At 43.8% G+C, this 18,823-nt stretch overlaps 1 protein-coding gene across 1 annotated transcript in view; it reads right to left on the bottom strand.

Moving 5' to 3' along the window:
- Window positions 1–18,823, bottom strand: part of MAP4K1 (mitogen-activated protein kinase kinase kinase kinase 1) — an 869,227-nt gene that overhangs the window by 116,665 nt on the left and 733,739 nt on the right. The gene's annotated exons all lie outside the window — the stretch shown is intronic.

Raw genomic sequence — 18,823 nt, 5'->3', positions numbered from 1 at the left:
CACAAAACACACAGTAGTTTGTAGTGGGTTGGATGGGCAACATTAAATGAAAAACATTATACAAAATAAAAAAACTTTCCACCAAACACACAAAATATTTGCAGCCTCCAATACACACATCACACTCACAAACACACACAAACGTCCGATCACACACACACAATAACAACCACAACAAGAGTATGGCCAACATATATGCAAAATAGGGCCTGCCGGATAAGGCAAAATAAAGCACATACTACGGAATTAAAACTATTCCAAATAACATCTGTCTCACCCAACACGCAGTCTAGACACATGTGTGAAATGAAAACATTTTGCATGAAATTGAAAAGATTATCTTTCAGGTCAAAGTTGCAGTAAGATTACTGTACCTGTACAATAGAGTTGGATGGACCAAACGAATTGAAAATATTCTGGGAAATGAAAACTCTTCCACAACACTGACAAGAGGATCGAACCAACACATCGTAGGGCCACTGTGCCAACTCAATATGGGTGGAGGGACATAATGAAAAGAAAAACATTGTGTGGAATGTAGAATAAAAACATATTCTGCAAAAGACACAGACATATCCACAGCCCCAATACACACACAGATCACACGCGCGCGCACACACACACACACACACACACACATATATATATATATATATATATATATAGACACAACCCTATTTAGACATGCCCACTATGATCGAAATGACAAAACGCAACTGATGATCTGCCACACTCAACACAATATAGAGCCACTTTACATAACAAACATAACACAAAATGAAAAATATTCTGTGAAACACCCAAGATGTAGAAGTGCCACCATGCATAAGGAGCAGGTTGGGGGACATATTAAAAAATATTTTGCAAAATAAAAACCATTCAGCAAAATACATAACATAATAAGCCACACCCAACATACAGGAGGGCCACAAAACATGCACACTATGATTGGAAGGACAGTATGAAATGAAAAACGCAATGATGAGAAATATTATGGAAACACACAAGATTATTCTCCACATCCAGCACACAATAGGGCAGCGTTACATGTGCAACAGGGTAGGGGCAAGATGTAATGGAAAATATTCTGACAAATGAAAAATATACCAAAAACAAACACAATGACCTGCCAGAATCAACAAAACAGGGGTCGCCTGTGAGGTGGTAGGAGTAAGAGACGGACATAAGGGTGGCATATTGATTGATACAAACTTTTATTCAAGACAGAACAGGAAAGGTTGGAGAAAGTACCACCTAGCTCTATCTCTATCAGGGGTTTCCCTGCCTCAACAAAACGAACTAATGTTACTGTCAGTGTCAGGATGACCCACTTATAGTCCACCGTCCTGTGTCCACAACCTGTCCTATCCCTCACAAACTAAACAAAGGAAAAATGTGAACAAGGGGAAATGCGTTGACTGCCGAGCTGCAGCCTGATATTATAGTTCCAAACTGAAAGTTCACAAATGGCGTAGAAAAGCAAATATAAACTCCAAATGGCTGGTGTTCATTCCCTGTCCCCCAAAGCCTTTTCAGTGTTACACAATGTAGGTTTCTTTACAGGTTCAAAATCGGTGTAGGGAAGCAAACAAAAGTTCCATAAGGTTTGGGGTCTGATTCCCTCTTCCCAAGGTTGTTTCAGTTGCTCAAAGTTTGTTATTTGTGCGTAGACTCACCCCCCAAGGTTGTGACAAACAAAAGGAGGTTGGTGTTCCCTTCCAAGCTGTGCATACATTTCAGAAGGCTTGATGTTTGATTCCTGTACCTCAAAGCCTTTCTTGTATTCAACAAGGTCTATTCTTTGTGAGCAGACCTGCTCTTCAGGGCCGCGGCAAGGTAAAATAGCCTGGCTCTTTTCCCAACCTGTGCTGCAATTAATGTTCTCAATTGATGTGGGTCGCAGACCCCATTCACAGTACCCCTCTGCTTGGCCCACTCTCTCGCCAAGTAAGGTACTCCAAGTTCTTCACTTCCCAGTTTTGTCTCTCTTCATTCACTTTCACCCAAAGCCTTGGTTTACTCTCCTGCAATGGTCTCTGGGAGTTCTTAACATCTACAAAGTTCATAATCCCTTTGAACATAGTTTGGGGAACTCTCCCCTAGCCAGGGTCCTACACCCCCTTTGCATATTCACTCACAACACTCTTGTTATCCAATCTCTATCCCACAGCCCTGGTTTACTCTCCTGCCAGGGTCCCCAACCTTTAGACTAGTCAACCTTATACCTGTAGGGCTTTGGCCTCATCTCTCCGGTTGTTCGCGGGTCTCCCAGAAGTTGTGGCAGCTCTTCAGGGTTAGCGGGACCTTTTACTGTCCGTTAAGTACTCTCCTTGCAGTCTTCCATGGCCTGGATGTCAGCGCAGCAGCCCTGGTAACTGTCGGGTAAGTTTCCTCTCCCACGGTCTGCTTCCCGCTTTGTCGGTTCCCTGCTGGTCTGCACTCCTCCCGCGCTTCGTCTGCTTCTCCCTGCTGAGTGCATGTGCAGCCATTGCGAAGTACTCGGTCCACCCCAAGTGTTGAACGAAGACACCATCCTTCTCGCCCTGCTTTGCCTTTGAACGACAGCTGACCAATCACGCAGTCAAAAAGGATAGAGCGTGTACCTTTTGTCCTTTTGGCAATCTTCCTTATTCGCATCCTTTTCCTCATCCCAGTACTACCATTGAATACTGTGTGAATGTCTTTTTCCTCAACGGTATTACACCAGTACATGGTGGTAGTTGGTGGAGAGTACAAAGAAAGGGTTGTACTCTCCAATGACCCCCTTTCATTGAAAGTTCACCAAAATTGGTAGATCACTGATCTGGCCAAACTCTAATACTTATGCCATATTTGGTGACGTTTTATCAATGTTTTCATGCCAAAAAAGATTGCTGGAAAAACTGTTTGTATGGAACTTTCTACAGAGTCTTAAAGATTTCGTTTATTCCCACATTTTCACGATGTGTAGCACACACCTGGGTTCTGGGTTGAAGTAGTGCATGCTGCAATAATATTGAAAAATCACATTTGCCAAATTCGAGATATTCACTTATTTAGAGGCAAAAAATGTATTCCTAATAATAAACGTCTACAGTAAGTGTGGAAGGACACATAAAATGCAGTTTATATTATATAGCTCACACGCACATCCGCAAACAGGACAGCCCGCAGTTAACACATGCACAGAAAGGTGGGCTGAGCGAAGCTAATTCAGGGCTAAACAGTGCAATGCAGAAATCATCTGCAGCACGCAACAGAAATGGAACAAAGTACAACAAAGCAGCTCCATAGACAACATATTTAATACAGGGATAAACTGTGCACCACATACAATAATTCACAACACATAAGGGACAAATTACACACTGTACAGCCACAGAATTCCCGACACAATAGAAAGAAACCCATCTTGCTTGCACTAGCTGATGAACGCTTGCTGGAACAAGATCCATTGTGTATGATAACGTGTGAGCAAGGAATGTTATGATATGTGCAAGGAATGGAAGGACCAATCAAAAACCCATGCGTCTGTTGAGACCTGTCCCCACATAACCCTATTACTAAGGCTGAGCCTAAGGCTGCTTGCAGAGGTCAGGGGACCTGCAAGAAGCATCCGGGATCGATTTAAGGGCTGACCTCTGACCCCAAAACTGGCATCATTGAAATGTCTTTCCACTCAAAAAGAGCTTCAACTGGGCTGAGAGCAACACAGAGGTCATTAAAACACAGTGTAATGTGAGGGGTGTGAGCTCGTTCCTAGGATCAGCCCAAAAACAAAATAACCGCCCCTCTACCCTCTAACTTTATGCAACATTGAACAATGAGTAAATAACATGAATAAGCAGCACTTTAGTGAGAATGGTAAGAATGCAAGTTATAGGTCCCAAATACACAGAGCACATAAGCTCACGTTTGTAGATATTCAAGCGCCGCATCTAGGACCCATTCAGCCTAGCGCCTGGCCCCTCTTCCTCTCTGGACAGCACCAGACTGGCCTTTCTCCCTCTGTGTGATCAGCACTTAGGTGCGCTGTGGCATGCTAGGAACCTCTGCACAGGAGCATGCTGTTGATTCTGGGCAACCCACATGTGCATGGTATAAGGTCTGCAGAAGAGTTCTCCTGCCCCCCTTGGGTGCAAACCTTTTATCAGGTGGGTCTGTCACTGAAGGTAATGTAACTCTTCCTGAACCTTCGGGGCAAAAACATGCTTTCTGGTGGAAAAACAAAACTCTGTATTGATTCAAATCGCTCTCACCGCCTCACATCTCAGAGCTCAGCTGTGGCTGGGAAGTGCCTCTCTGGAATGCCTCTTATCAGGACTGCCTGGGTCAAACTGCACTTTCTCGTACAAATGCGTACCTGTTTACAATGGATGGCAGAGCAGCTCTTGGGAAAACAGAGTGCCTCAGTGACAGCAAAATACATGTATTGTAATCAACCCCTAGTGAGCCTTTTTGTGCTGGCCCATGATCTCTGTGTTTTTTCATTTGAATATAGCTCACTAAAGAGGTGCCTAAGCACTACTAAGCCACCATCCAAAGAAGCATAGTCTAAGATTGCCCACTCGAATAAGCTATGAGCTCTATTTCCCAATACAGCAGACTATATGCCTGATATGCAGGGTGGTAGCTCAGCGGGGTTTGCATGTGTTTGCGCATTTCATTACATACCTCATTCCTGCGGAGGTCAGGGGACTTGCAAGAACCATCCAGGATCGATCTATGTACTGTACAGGTGACCTCAGACCCCATCATTCACAACACATAAGGTACAAAGTACACACTGTACAGCAACAGACACACAACATATTGGTAAATACCACACACATCTCCACTTATATATGGAACACTCTGAAATCAAACTCTATTACGTACTGATGTCGCTGTCTATTTCACAGGATGTCCACCAGACACCCCATCTCAGACAGTGACACTGACACTGGTAAGTGGAACGTGCGCTGTTGCCCCCACCTACAAGTCCTTTGCGAATAGTGCACGCGTGTCACTCATCATCCTTATTCCAGGAAGGTGAAAATACACTATACAGCTGGATTCGCATTCTTGCTACTAGACAGCCAAAGAACATCATACAAGCAGCACCCAGAATGTGGCAACACTGTAAGCATAATGGTAATATCCCAGCACGCTTTCACACACTCATTGTATTCATGGATGAATGAATCCATGCACCTTTCGAAGCCTACAAGTCCATTGGCAAAATATGAGCATGCACGTCATCACACACAAATCTCAAATAAGAAAATTCATCATACTACTGCATGGACTCCATCATCACTAGTGAGGCAAGCACCACCTGAAACACCCTGACAATATTAACTCGATGACAGGGAATCCCTTTAAAGCCATACTCCACCGCACATTCACAAATGAATCTTATTCTTGCATGTACAAATACATGCACCTGCCCAGGCTTAAAGATCCACAGCAGAATAACATGCACACACTTCATCACACACATATCTCAAATCAGAAAATACTTCAGGTAAAAACCTGGGTCACCAATAGCCTGATATTTCTGAGCTTCAACAACAATTTTAAAATATGGAAATGAACAATAATATCCTTTTAAATAAGGTAAGACATCATTGTGACTAATTACTTGGAGCTGTCTCTGATATTGACGTGGATACATGCACAGAGATATCCCCGGTGTATATATACATTGACCTCTAGCCGCAGAATGTAATATGTATCCTAGACAGATTGAAAGAATAAAGGCATACTAAAGAACCTAACAGCAGCACATTAGTTCAAGGTAGCTTCTTCTATATGGACATACAACACGTATCAACAACTATGGCTAAATAGCTTGTATGAGGAATTTGTGTATTCATGAATTTATGGATTCATGTAGTCATCAGCTGCAAAACTGTAACGAAGAGTCTGTTGGGCGAGAAGGTTTATACTACAATAAGATCTGGTGGCTCACCTATAGAAGTGTTATAGTTAGAATACAGATTTTCATTATGCAGCGGGAAAACTCCAGCTGCATTTTATGTAGTCTGACTGAGGTAGGATAGCAGCGATAGATCACCTTGTAGGCATTTTCGTTTATTGTTGTCAACCGATGAGGATTCTAGCAAGATGTTAGCAGATATATAATTTATAAGAACAACTAGTTATCCTTCACCTTAAATAAGCACAGTAATAGCATATGATATAAGATGACTGTGTGGAATAATACAAGAATAAGGCATTGTGTTTAAATGTATAAATGTGATTGTGACTAACTTGATTAAACATTCACTCGGTGTATTATATATTAGAATATATGTAGTATATGCAGCATAAGGGAGTAAAAGAGAGAATACAGTATACACAGATGTATGGAAATGGTCAACGATTAAATGATCAGGCAATGTTTATTTTTCTGTATTATTTCTTTTCTTTATATTTCTGGAACATCTGTACAGTCTTGAAAAAGAAGATATTGGGTGTGAAACATGTGCTGCTGCCTTCAAAGAAAACTGCAAGCTCTTGATTATGATAATAAAAGATTAATGTTCATAGGGAAATCCTAATGTGTTTCGGATCAATTGCTTTGTGGCCAAGAAACGCATCATTTATAAGGATACCATTTACTTTATCGGCACATTATGTTTTGGGTTGTGGCATAGTATGCATGAGAGACGGACACGTAGGTAACGTTTTATCAGAAGTCACCAGTTATTAAATAATAAAAGGGATGATAAACACCTGTCTTTCCCTAACCGAAAGAGAAATAACCTGCCTTTCAGACCAATACTAAAAGGAAAGTGACCTAGTGTCCAAAAATGTCTGTCCCTCACACTCATACATACAACAAAATCATATTTGGCAACATCATCATACAAGAAAAGAAAACAAGAACCCTTATGATCAGGGTTGGCTCCCTTTCCCCTTGATGAATTTTGAATGTGTTAACTCAAGTTCAATTTGAAGTGGAATATACAGTTCTTTGTATCCAATGTGTCCTTCACTATGTCCCCAAGGTTTCTCAATTTTATAACAGTTGGTACAGTTGCCACTTGACAAATCAAAGTCTCTTTCTTCATATATCAACTTTATAAAGTCAATAACAAAAAGATTCCTTTCTCAGGAGACCAATCTGTTTTGACTGCGTTACATTTCTTCTTCTTCAGAAACAACACCTTATTCGAGATAGATCATTCAACAGTTTTACTTTAGTCAGGATGGTTATGCAACAGTTTATCAAAACACAGTAGTGGAATTGCAATTCTTTTCCACCTTCAACCTCAACCACAACATTCTACCACAGGTACAGTACTCCAGCTTTTTTTCTTCGTGGTTCACTCGCCTGCCAGGACTAACCAATAATTGTTCCTTTCCTGGTATACTCCCCTGTCAGGATAAAACTCCTACTACTATTTCTTGTACTGTGTGGTAATGCTTGTTCACAACTTTCCACATTTAACTCCTTAATATGGAAATTTTAATCAACATCATCTGGAGTAAGTCTTTTTTTGACTTGAAACACAATTGTCTTACAACTTCTTTCATACACAAGAGGACAATGATTTTCTCATTGATTTACTTGCTCTTGGCAAGGCAGGTTGCTCTTCTCTCCCCTTGATCCTATCTATAAGAAGGGCTCTTCCCCTGCTGTCTCAGACTTCTTTCCACACAACCCACTGGCTGTTCATACTGTGATTTACAACTTTCAATGTGTCCACATTCAATTTGCCTTGCTGTCTCTTGGCTTTGGTAATGCAGGAAGCAAGGCCCCTTATTTGAATGTTCCTTGTTGGAAAAATAGTACCCCTTTGATTTTATATATGCCCTTCTTTGGCTTGGGCAATGCTTGTTACAGTGTTTTCTTATGGGTCTTTTCTCTCCCAAAAGTTGTATTCACTTTGTTTATCGATTGGCCCTTTCTGGCGTGGACAATGTGGGTTATAATCTGTTCTGTTTGTCCTCTTTTAAAGCGTTACATTAATTTAGTCTGTTTTCAACTCTTCGGTATTCACAATTAGTTTTTGGGTAAAGTGGCCGGTCTCAGAGCACCCCAGTGGTACTTCACTTAGACCAACTCACCGGCTGTTGCTGGCATCTCCTCCGGACCTGCTTCCTCTGCTGCACTGCTCGTCAGGGTTTGCCATGTGTCTGACAGCTCCGGTCTGCTTCCAGCTGACCACACAGTCTGGTATTGGAGCTCTCCCTGCTCCACACATGCTCTGGTGCATTTCACTCACTGGAGCAAGATGCAGGATGCGAGTCCTCTGCATCTCTTGGGCACCACAACTTCTCAGCATCGCGCTATCAATAAAGTGACAACGCCAATATGTGTTTCACACTGCTCCTGCTGCTGCCTCTCCTCCACCCGCACTTGAAGGTACTTTAAATATTTAAATGTCCCACTCAGGTGTGGGGTATTACAACCACTATACTGCATGCAACGGTCTGGTAATTCTGAAACTCTCTTCTCCTTCCCAATACTAAGAGCATTACGGTGTCAGATTCCATTTCTTTGATTTATAAGCAGAATCCCACATTGATCAGTACAACTAAAATTAGTAGCATTAACTCCCTTTACCTGATATTCTTCCTTGTCATACTCACAAACAAGTCTTTTATATTTGGTACATTGGGCAAGACTGGCAGGGGAAGCCGTATGGTGACAATATGCCATTAAAATATTCAGGCATTCCTAAACCTTCATCCTCATACGAGGATGAATACTGCGTCTCTCCTGACAAAGTCTGCCCATTCTCTTCATAGCCTTCTCCTCCCATGTGATTATTCCCCCTGATACCTCCCCTGGGTTAGGATCCGGTAGTTTCTGACCTTTCCCTGGCCACATGGGAGGAGGCATTAGGCTGAGATTCTGGGATAACTCCTGCAAAGGCATCATGAAGCAAGAAACAAACACAGATTCAATTTCTGAACAAAAGGAATGCTATTTCATTTGTCAGGATGGATTAAAGCCTATCTTGCCCTACGCTAAGGTGGGATTTCCCTACCTAAATAAACTAAGGATAGTATGTGTCAGTGAGTTCAACTTAAAAGTCTGTCTGTGTCCAAAACCTATACTTGCCCTCAAACTTAGAAATATATAATGTGTAGGGATGGCAGCACCAAAGGAAACAGTGTTCAAAATAAGGTTCTGAACTTCTTCCAGCTCGGGATTGGGTCAGCTTCCCCTTCTCCAAGTTCAAATAGTTCCATAAAGAAAACAGGACTCAGGGTTCACTTCCCCAATCGTAACACAATACCAAAATGTTTCTGGATTCCCTTGCCCAAGCTGGCCACAGTTCCAGAATATCTGAGGTATCACTCCGCCAAGCTCAACACAGTTCCAAGTGGTTCCAGTCTCTTGGTTTCAGAAATATTGTCAATTTCCACTGGTACTACTTTCAACTGGTACCAACCAAAAATGCTCCTTTCCACTTCAGCAATTATATCACACAGCCTTTGTCTTCAGTCTTTTCTTGGCTCTTCCTAGGTTGGGGCTACTCGTTACAGGTCACCAACCAATAACCTTTGGCACTTTGTGATACTCCTTAGGCCTTCATGATTAACACTGGTTTTCCACCAAACACCAGTGTTAGCATTGAACATCTATTGTGCTTTCTTTTCCTCTTTCTGGCAACTTAGGACTTCATCACTTTTTGTATATTGGCAGTCTTTTTGCTTTTCCACAACTTGCATTCAACTTGATTGATGGTGTAGGTTCTCTTCCACCACCTTGCATTCACTTTGCCTTTTTTCAAGTTCCACAACTTGCCTTTCACATGTGCCTCTCATTCAGTTCATAACTGTTTATAACATCTTTCATGTTGTTCCTTATTGCTTGCAACCCATTTCAACTCCTTGTAGTATAGCACATACTTGTTTTCCAGCTGTGCCACACTTTTACACTCTTTTGGTATGATATGATTGGTTATTTATAACATGCTTAATACCCAGAGGTTTCTAAGCGCGGACCCGAGGATCGAACCTGTGTTTCTCCGTGTTGTCTTGCTTCCAGGGCGAGCACGTTGCCCCTGAGCTATCCTCCTGAGACAGCTATCATCCTCTTTTCTGTAGTTCGGTATTCAATATTGGCAGTGGTATTTTCCTTAATACTCAGCACCTTTTATTGTTATTTCAAAAGTCACTTGATAATTCATTCACAGTTCCTTCTCTCTTCCCTCCAGTTCTGAAACTTCTTGTTATGCACCTTTCGCCTGCGCGGCTACCTAAAATACCTCACATGCGCCCCAGAGCACTACGGCATAAGTACTCTCTCTCTCGTACTCACTGGAGCTACTCTGCTCTGCCTGGCGGCTTTGTACTGCTCTTCATTTGTCCGGCAAGTCCCAGATAGGCATCGGGAGTTGTAGCGAGCCTAGCCTTGGGCATAGTCCCACGGCAGTCAGGAGTTCTCTGTGTTCCCCAGCTCCAGCTGGGAGAACGTAACAGGATCCAAGGGGAGTAGGTGTGAGGACACCCTCAGGTTTCTCACATCGCCTTCTCCTATGCATGTTGGACCCAGGTGCTTCACAGGGAAACTGGGAGAGAAAGTCCACGTTACATTCCTCTCTGCCCTTCTGGTGTTCCACTGTGAAGCAATAGGGTTGGAGGTCCAGGATCCATTGCATAACACTAGGGTGGGATTCCTTCCTCTGACTAATCTATACCAAAGGAAAGCGATCGTATTAAGTCGAAACCTATTACCTAAAAGAAAATATCATAGTTCATTTGATTGCCAGTGCCTCTAACTCAATGATTGAGTAGTTTTTCTCTCGAGGAAACAGCTTCCGACTGATATATAATATCGAATGTTCCACTCCATCGTGGTTTGAGATAGGACAGCCCCCAGTCCCATTATGGACACATCTTTTTGGAGTATAAACTCCTTAGAGTAGTCTGCAACTTTCAAAATGGGGCTCTGGCATTGGGTGTGTTTCAACGTTGTGTAGCAGATCTCATCTTCATCATCCCATTTGATCTATTGGGGCTCAACATTTTTCAGTTTGTGCATTAATTTGGAGGTTTAAAATAAGAGGTTTGGTATAAACCAGCGGTAGTAACCAATTAATCCCAAAAAACCCTTAAGATCTTTCTTGGTTATTGGTGTGGGGGCATCGATAACATCTCTTACTTTTTCTTTGTCAGGACCATACAGCAGAATCTGCCAATAACCCTTTGTGAGATCTATTGTCAAAAGGTAGACAGCATTACCTCGCCTGTCAATAAGTGGCATTGGGTAAGCATCAAAGCCAGAGATGACATTCACCTTTGATATGATATGATAGGTTATTTATAACATGCATAATAACCACAGGTTTCTAAGCGCGGACCCGGGGATCGAACCTGTGTTGCTCTGTGTCGTCTTGCTTCCAAGGCAAGCACGTTGCCACTGAGCTATCCCCTCCCACCCGAAGTTTATACACAACCTCCAGCTCCCATCATGTTTAGCCACCAGCATGATAGGGGAAGACCAAGGACTATTTGAAGGTTCAATGATGTTGTCCTCAAGCATTTGATTAACTTATTCAATTATGGTTGCTTTTTGAGACTTGGGTAATCGAAAATGGTTTACATGTACCACTTTGCCTTCTGGAGTTTGGATGTGATGAAAAACCTCCTTCACTCTTCATGGCTCCTCTCTAAATTTGTCAGTAAATGGTCTTATGAGATCATACATGCTGTTGGTTATTACTAAGATTACAAGGAATTAAGGCATTATTATCTGTATCTTTGGGCAACAGACAGGATAATATGGTGGCATTAGACTCTGAAGCGTTTTCTCTCCATTCCTTTAACAGATTTATATGGTTGCTGAGAGGCAGATGTAAATGTCATCTCTAGTGCCCGTCCCCTCACCTCTGTCATATTGGAAGAACAAGAAAGCACTGTGTGTGACACCAGGTATCATGCCAATACCACACAGAGAATACGAAAGATGTTATGCACTTAGACAACTGTATCAAATGTACCCTTGCACTGATGAGGTGGAAAGGTGTCTGCATACACCACTGAACACAGAAGAGCTAAAAGGGAAATCATTGAAATAATACACAAAAACTTAAGGAATGAAGATGTAACTGAAGCAACAAGAGAAACATGTATGCACATATGAAGAAATCATATACACTAAGGAGATAAGTAAGACGATAATCAGCAAATGTATATACGCAGAAACACAAGGTAGATAATACATATAGAAGCTTGCTGCAGGAGAAAATATAACGCGAGTAAAGCGGCCATAATGGAACGATGGATGTCGGTTTCCTATAATAGTGAGCCAAGAAGCCTTGAAAGGAGAGACCTGAACTGCAGTGCTGAAAGGCGCTGGAAAACAGCTTAGTGTGAGGAACAAAGAATATCTGTTTGGCTTGGGATCAAGGATGCCACATCAAGAGGCAACTGCAAGGAAAAAGGGGATTCAACGATGATAAGCATGACATATTTCTCTTAGATTAAGGAAAGGAGAAAATATTTGCAAGTGACATGTATTGGACAATTAAAGATGCAGAAAGCATATGCAAGACAGATAAAGCAAGTCTTCAGAGGCCAAGAGCAGACAGCTTAATTGAATTAAATAGCATTAAATAAAAGGTCGAAATGGACAAAATCACGGTCTCCTCACATGTGGTGCAAGACTCGAAAACAAGGCCTATTCATGAAGCTCCAACTGAAGATAACGATGTACCTACACTCCCATGAAAGTCCCAAGGAAGAGAACAGTCAGCAAGGTCAGCTACAGAGAAGAAGCTTCGGCTTAGGGCCTAACTGATGAGGGTTACATGCCTTTATATCGAGATATTATATAAAGAAAGATTATATATTGAAACTTTTATAAAAAAAACATTTATATTGAAAGCACTTTTTTTCTTTTTTGGGGGGGGGTCTGCCCCACAAACTCCCATTTCTGACCCCTAAAAACCTACCCTAACCTTTTCCCAAAAGTATTTAACCATTTTCCCCACCCCTAAATGCATTCACTATAAAATGTTTCGATATAAAATATTCAATATATGTTCTTTCAATATACAATTCTCGATAAAAACACTGCATACCACTGATGAGAGATGGTAGGCTAATTGAGCAAAGTGGGCAGTGGTCTGACGTTCCCCACACCTGGGTTTCATTTTGCTTAAATGCTGCTAACGAGCCGAATGTCCAAGGTTGGGAGAGAATGTGAACCAATCATGAGGGCTTATGAAGCAATGTACCATACACTGTTGCAGAAACCAATCTGTTGCTGTTATTCTGCTATTAATCTGTAATATACATAGTAAGAGGTAGCTCAAGGCGTGCCTACCTGATAGGGAGCAGCCAATTATGTTACTAACACCTAAATGAAGTATAGATATATATGTTCCCATAACCTCTTTTCAATAGGATTTTACTATTTGGCACATAGGATGACGTCATAGCTTACGTACATTGGGGTATAAAGCCTTTGTGTAATCGAAATGTAGATGAGAGTGAGTGAGCTGCAATTTATTTGTTCACCAGGTTTCCCTACTTTACTTGAGCTGATATTAAAGTAGTATTTTGCCATACTCTTTGAGTCTCTCTGGTTATTTGGGTCTGAGATCATTTATTGGTAATTTCACCTTGCACTTGGAACATTCCAGGTGCGACTGCACATGATAGACTTGGGTAATTAGACGACGGTTCGGTTGTGAGGTTTTATAATTACATGGACCCATTTGCTCCAGTACCTCATAAAGTCCATGACACTTAGATATAAGTTTATTTTCAGAAGTGGAAAGTAGCACTAGTACTTTTTGACCTATGGAAAAAGACCTCAAAGAGACTTGAACCCTAGAGGCTCTTTTAATCAAGGTAACACATCGTACTATGGATGGGACGGAGAATAACATTTGTACTAAGCAAATAAGACCGACTCAGGAAGTTGGCAAATAACTCTGTTTTATTTTCAATTATCTAAAACAGGGAGTACAACGTACGTCAACGGACATCACACAGCATAATCTCAAAGCTTATCATAAAGAAATCACACATATAGAAAGAATGTGTCATATGTGACATCATACTACGTGGCAAACTAAGAAAACCTACATGGGATTATGGTTGGCTCAAGGGGAATGTCTAAGTATACTTTCTATATGGGATAGGATCGTGATTGGTTTTCTACAGTCAGGTGGGCTACTCATGCCATCCCTTAGTGCAAGTCATCTTTAACAGTTATAAGATACACAACATATTATTGGCTCTCAAACTATAAGGCTCTTCGTTATATGGCCTTCCACAATTGGTTGGCATGCTTGTGCCCGTCCAGAACATTCGATTCTTTAGCAGTATGCAAGCTGGTATCCCAGGTGCTGGTGGGTAGCCTTGACCATGTCTTCCCACCCAATTAGCCCAAAATCGCTCATCACTCATGCTGTCTGTCATTCACATTGTCTTTGAACTCGATCTTGTAGTAACTTCTCATCTCTGGGAATATAAGGGAGTAAGAACGCTCACTATCTTCAGTCTGGTACACCATGCTCTTCATATATTTTCATCCTCAGCTCACGTGATCAAAGACCGTGAATTTGCTCGTATTATAACATTTAATAGTCTTTAATGAAGAAACTTGGCGCTCATGGTGTTCCTTCTTTGCAACTCATCAAGGGATGCCTTGGCTTCTCACGTATACTGTTCTTCACAGGCTGATAACCAGTTCTTGTCTGCTTCTAGTCTTTGACATCAAGCCAGATAGCCTCTTTGGTCTTTGCTTTGAATTCAAGCCTATTCCTTGCTGAGACACATGTGTAGCTTTCAATCTGTCTTTCTTCATGGAGACTCGCTTACTAAAATTGAGATCTCGAATGCCCAGAATTCTAAATATATACATACTAGCGGCACTGCCTGCAGTGTATGAACACCTATACCAGTGCCTCCTCCAAGGAAACTCTCACCGACATCCTCTTTGTCGTGCCTTTGCCAGACCTATGGACCCTTCATATGGTCTCTGTGCTCTCTCCTTTCTCCTCTTCTCCCATTAATGGTGGCACCCATTGGGTCTCCATCTTGGCCTCCTTCCATTCCTCTCAGGTCATCATTAATGTTTACTCTAATGCGACCGTCTTGGTCCAAGGCTCTCAGGCCAACCTTCACCTCTTTGATAGACGTTTCCCGCACCTCATCAACTTCCTTTCTTCTCCCGCTGTCCCCTCTCCGCTCTCCGTGACTACCTCGCCTCCCCCTTCTGCCTCCACCTTGGCAACCTTGCCTTCCCCTTCCCACTTTGCCCCTTCTCGGGCTCCTTCTACACCTCTGCAGGGCATACCCCTGATCTGTTCCCCTCCCCGGAAGTCCTTCAAGGATGGCACCTTCTCCATATTGCCAGTCTTAACTCTCGCTCTGCTGTCAAGCACTCCTCTGATATCTGCCGCCTTCTGGAAGAACGTGACCTTGATGTCCTCGGTCTCACCGAGACATGGTTCACGGCCAGCCCTGTCACTAGCTTTGACATGCACCTACCTGACGGCTACACAATCCTCTCAGCGCCAAGGTCCAACCGCTCTGGTGGGGGTGTAGCCCTGATCTTCCCCAAGTGGATTCCTGCCTCTGTCACTCCTACGCAGGCCTACTCCTCTTTTGAATGCCTTGCCTGCAGACTGTCACTCTCCCTTGGCCATTCCCTTACTGTGGCTACTATCTATCGACCACCTTGTCAGATCTCCTCCTTCCTCTCTGAGTGGGCGGACCTCTCCTCCTCACTCCTGGTCTCAACCACTCAACTCCTCCTTTGTGAAGACTTCAACATCCACCTGGATGCCTCCTGTCCTCCCTCTGGACTCTTTTGCGACCTCTGCGACTCTCGCTCACTCACTATTCTTCCCCTCTGGCCCAACTCACTCTGCAGGGCACACTCTGGATGTTCTGATCTCCTCAGACCATCCTCATTCTATCCCTCTCACCACTCCTCTCTCCTGGAGTGATCACTTTCTCCTCTCCTTCCACTTCACCCTCCCTACCCCTCAGGCCAAGCCACTTCCATCACTGCCACCCATCTTCTCGGTCATCTGACCCATGAAGCACTTGTCCGCTGAGGCTTTCGCCGCCACCTTCTCACCCCCCCCCCTTTGGCTGACTCTCACCCTTACACAGCTCTCTCCACGCTCCACTATGCTATATCTGATACTCTTGATATCCTTGCCAGTGTCATGAGAATCCGCCTGAAGCCCAAAGCCAAGTGCAACTCCTGGTACGATTCAGACCTCGTCCCCTTGAAATGCAAGTGCAGGGTGGCCGAGAGGAAATGGCGTGCTTCATGTACATCCTCTGACAAACTGGCCTGCTGCCTGCTGCAAAGGCAATACCGGCTCTCTGTCCTAACCAAGAAGAGAGCTCATATCCAAGCACGCTCTCTGCGGCATCCAACAACTCGGCTGAACTCTTTAAAACCTGCAAGGAACTGGCCAATCCTGCCGCTGTCTCTACCTCTCCTGTCCCTTCCCAGACCCTCTGCACGGCACTGGCTTCTCATTTCATCTCTAAAACTCAGGACATCCTGTCCTCACTCTCCTCCTATCCCCCCTACTCCCTGCTGTTCTTCTGGCCGTTCTGCAGCCACCTCTCCTCCCTCCTTCTCTGCCTTTCCCCTGTTCTCTGCAGACAAGGTTTCTAGAAAAGTCTGATCTATGATAGTCTTGTTGAAACAGGTTCACCCCTGTTCCTCCAAAACTATCAAGGTCCAAATCGACTCCCTGGCTCCTGCCTTGGACGACTTCTGCAATCACTTCTTCGCCACTGGAGTCTTCCCACCCCCCCTGAAGCACTTCCTTGTGCACCCTCTTCTTAAGAAACCCTCTGCCGACCTCTCCTGCCCGGCCAACTATCGCCCAATCTCTATCACTCCCTTCCTGGGCAAGCCCCTGGAGAAACTGGACATCTCCCAGCTTAATCTCCACACTGAATCTGTTGGTTGTCTTCATGACCATCAGTCTGGCTTCAGAGCTGCCAGAAGCATGGAAACTGCTCTCCTGAACATCCGTGAAGACCTGCTCTTCAACTTTGATTCCAACACCCCCTGTGTCCTCATCTTACTTGAGCTCTCTTTTGCCTTTGACACGGTCAACCATGCCATCCTGCTCAACCGTCTCCGTGATAAGTTAGGAATCACCGGTCAGGCTCTGGCGTGGCTGACTTCTTTCCTCTCTGATCGACCCTCCCAGCTCCAACTTGGGTCCTTCCTCTCCTCTATCTTTATCTCTAACTGTGGTGTACCCCAGGGTTCTAACCTCTCTCCCTGGCTGTTCAACCAATACCTGGCACTTCTTGCCCACTGTATTGCCACTCTCTGCCCCAACTTTCCGTGGTATGCGGATGACACACATCTAATTTCCAGGCTACCTTCAGCCACCTCTTCTCCTTCTCTCATCTCTGACTGACAGCTATCCAGGAGTGGTGTGCTGCCAATGACCTCTGCCTTAATGCCAGTAATACTGAGATTCTCCTAATCGGCACACCGTTCCCTCCTTTCCTGTCACTATCTGGCTGGCCTCTCTTGGCCCTCTTCCTGCTCCCACCTGCAAGGCTAAAAACCTTGGGGTCATCTTCGACTCCACACTCTCCTCCTCTCCTCACATCTCCGACGTCTCTAAGAAGTCACACTACCAGCTGCACCTCCCCTGAGGTATTCTTCCTTTCCTCTCCTTCCCCCAGAAGCTCACTGTCTCCAGAGCTCTGGTTCTCTCTAGGCTGGACTATTGCAATAGCCTCCTCCTAAATCTGCCTGCTTCTACTCTCTGCCCTCTGCAACTCATCCAGAACAGGACCGCGAGACTTATCCTTGTCCTCAAGCCCAGGGATCGTATGTCTCCAGGCCTAAAATCCATGCACTGGCTCCCAGTGGCTGCGAGGATTAAGTTCAAAATCTTCTGCATTGTCCACAAGGCCTTCTGGGGCCTTAGGCCGCAATACCTTCAACTCTCTCTTTCTAAATATCTTCCTTCTGGAGCTCTTCACTCATCTGCCTCCAACTCCCTCAGGGTCAGTTGCTTCTCCAAGCAACGAGTTGGTGGTAGATCTCTTTCTTCAGCTGGGGCTTCCCTTTGGGACAGCCTCCTTGCCTCCTTGAAACTTGAGGAGAGCCATCTCCGGTTACGGAAGCACCTCTAAACCTTCTTCTTTGCTTCTACTTTCTCTCCTCCTTTCCCCTGCTGAACTTTCGGCTGAAACTGCAGATAACTGCACATGTTACCTGGCCACCCTCTGATCTCGGGACCAGGTCCCCTCCCCCACCAGTTGCACACCTGCACTGCCTCCCTGGCAACCCCCGCACTCGGGGACTGTTTTCTGTATCCCTACAGTCCCCTACCAGCACTTGAAACCTGATCTCTGCAACTGCCCTTGCACTTGCCACCAGCTGGCCGTACTTTTACTTATTGCTTATTTATTCTATTTATTGTATTTATTTATTCTATTTTCCCTGTACTGCACTGTTCCCATTCCCCCTTCCCCTGCACTTGTGCGATCTAAATGACACCTGGCCTAATAAGATCGTTGTCTCCGTCTTCCCTCAGTTCCCCCTCCCTTGCCTCGTCGCGCCTTGAAACACTAGTGTATAGGTGCGTTATAAATGGCATATCATATCATATCTCAGGTTTATCTCGCGTATAGCTGTTCCAATGTTTAATTATTTCAATATTTATGAGGTGTGGGCCAGTTTCAGGGAATGGCTATGGGCTAACTGAAAATTAAAGTGGATAACTTTGAGGTAAGCATGTTTATTTTGGGGTGTACGGGAACACTCAATGTAACAAAGACATCTTTTAACCTTGCTACTTCAACACTACAATAAAGACAGGTTGTCGAATATAATTCTGTGAACTCAACATGAACGAAGTAGCACAAGATCATAACAAAAAAC

This window comes from Ambystoma mexicanum, chromosome 2p (genome assembly GCF_040938575.1).
Source record: "Ambystoma mexicanum isolate Mex_15411 chromosome 2p, UKY_AmexF1_1, whole genome shotgun sequence".
Lineage (NCBI taxonomy): Eukaryota > Metazoa > Chordata > Amphibia > Caudata > Ambystomatidae > Ambystoma > Ambystoma mexicanum.
Note: the sequence above shows the minus strand (reverse complement) of the source record. Positions and strands in the feature narration are given on the sequence as shown.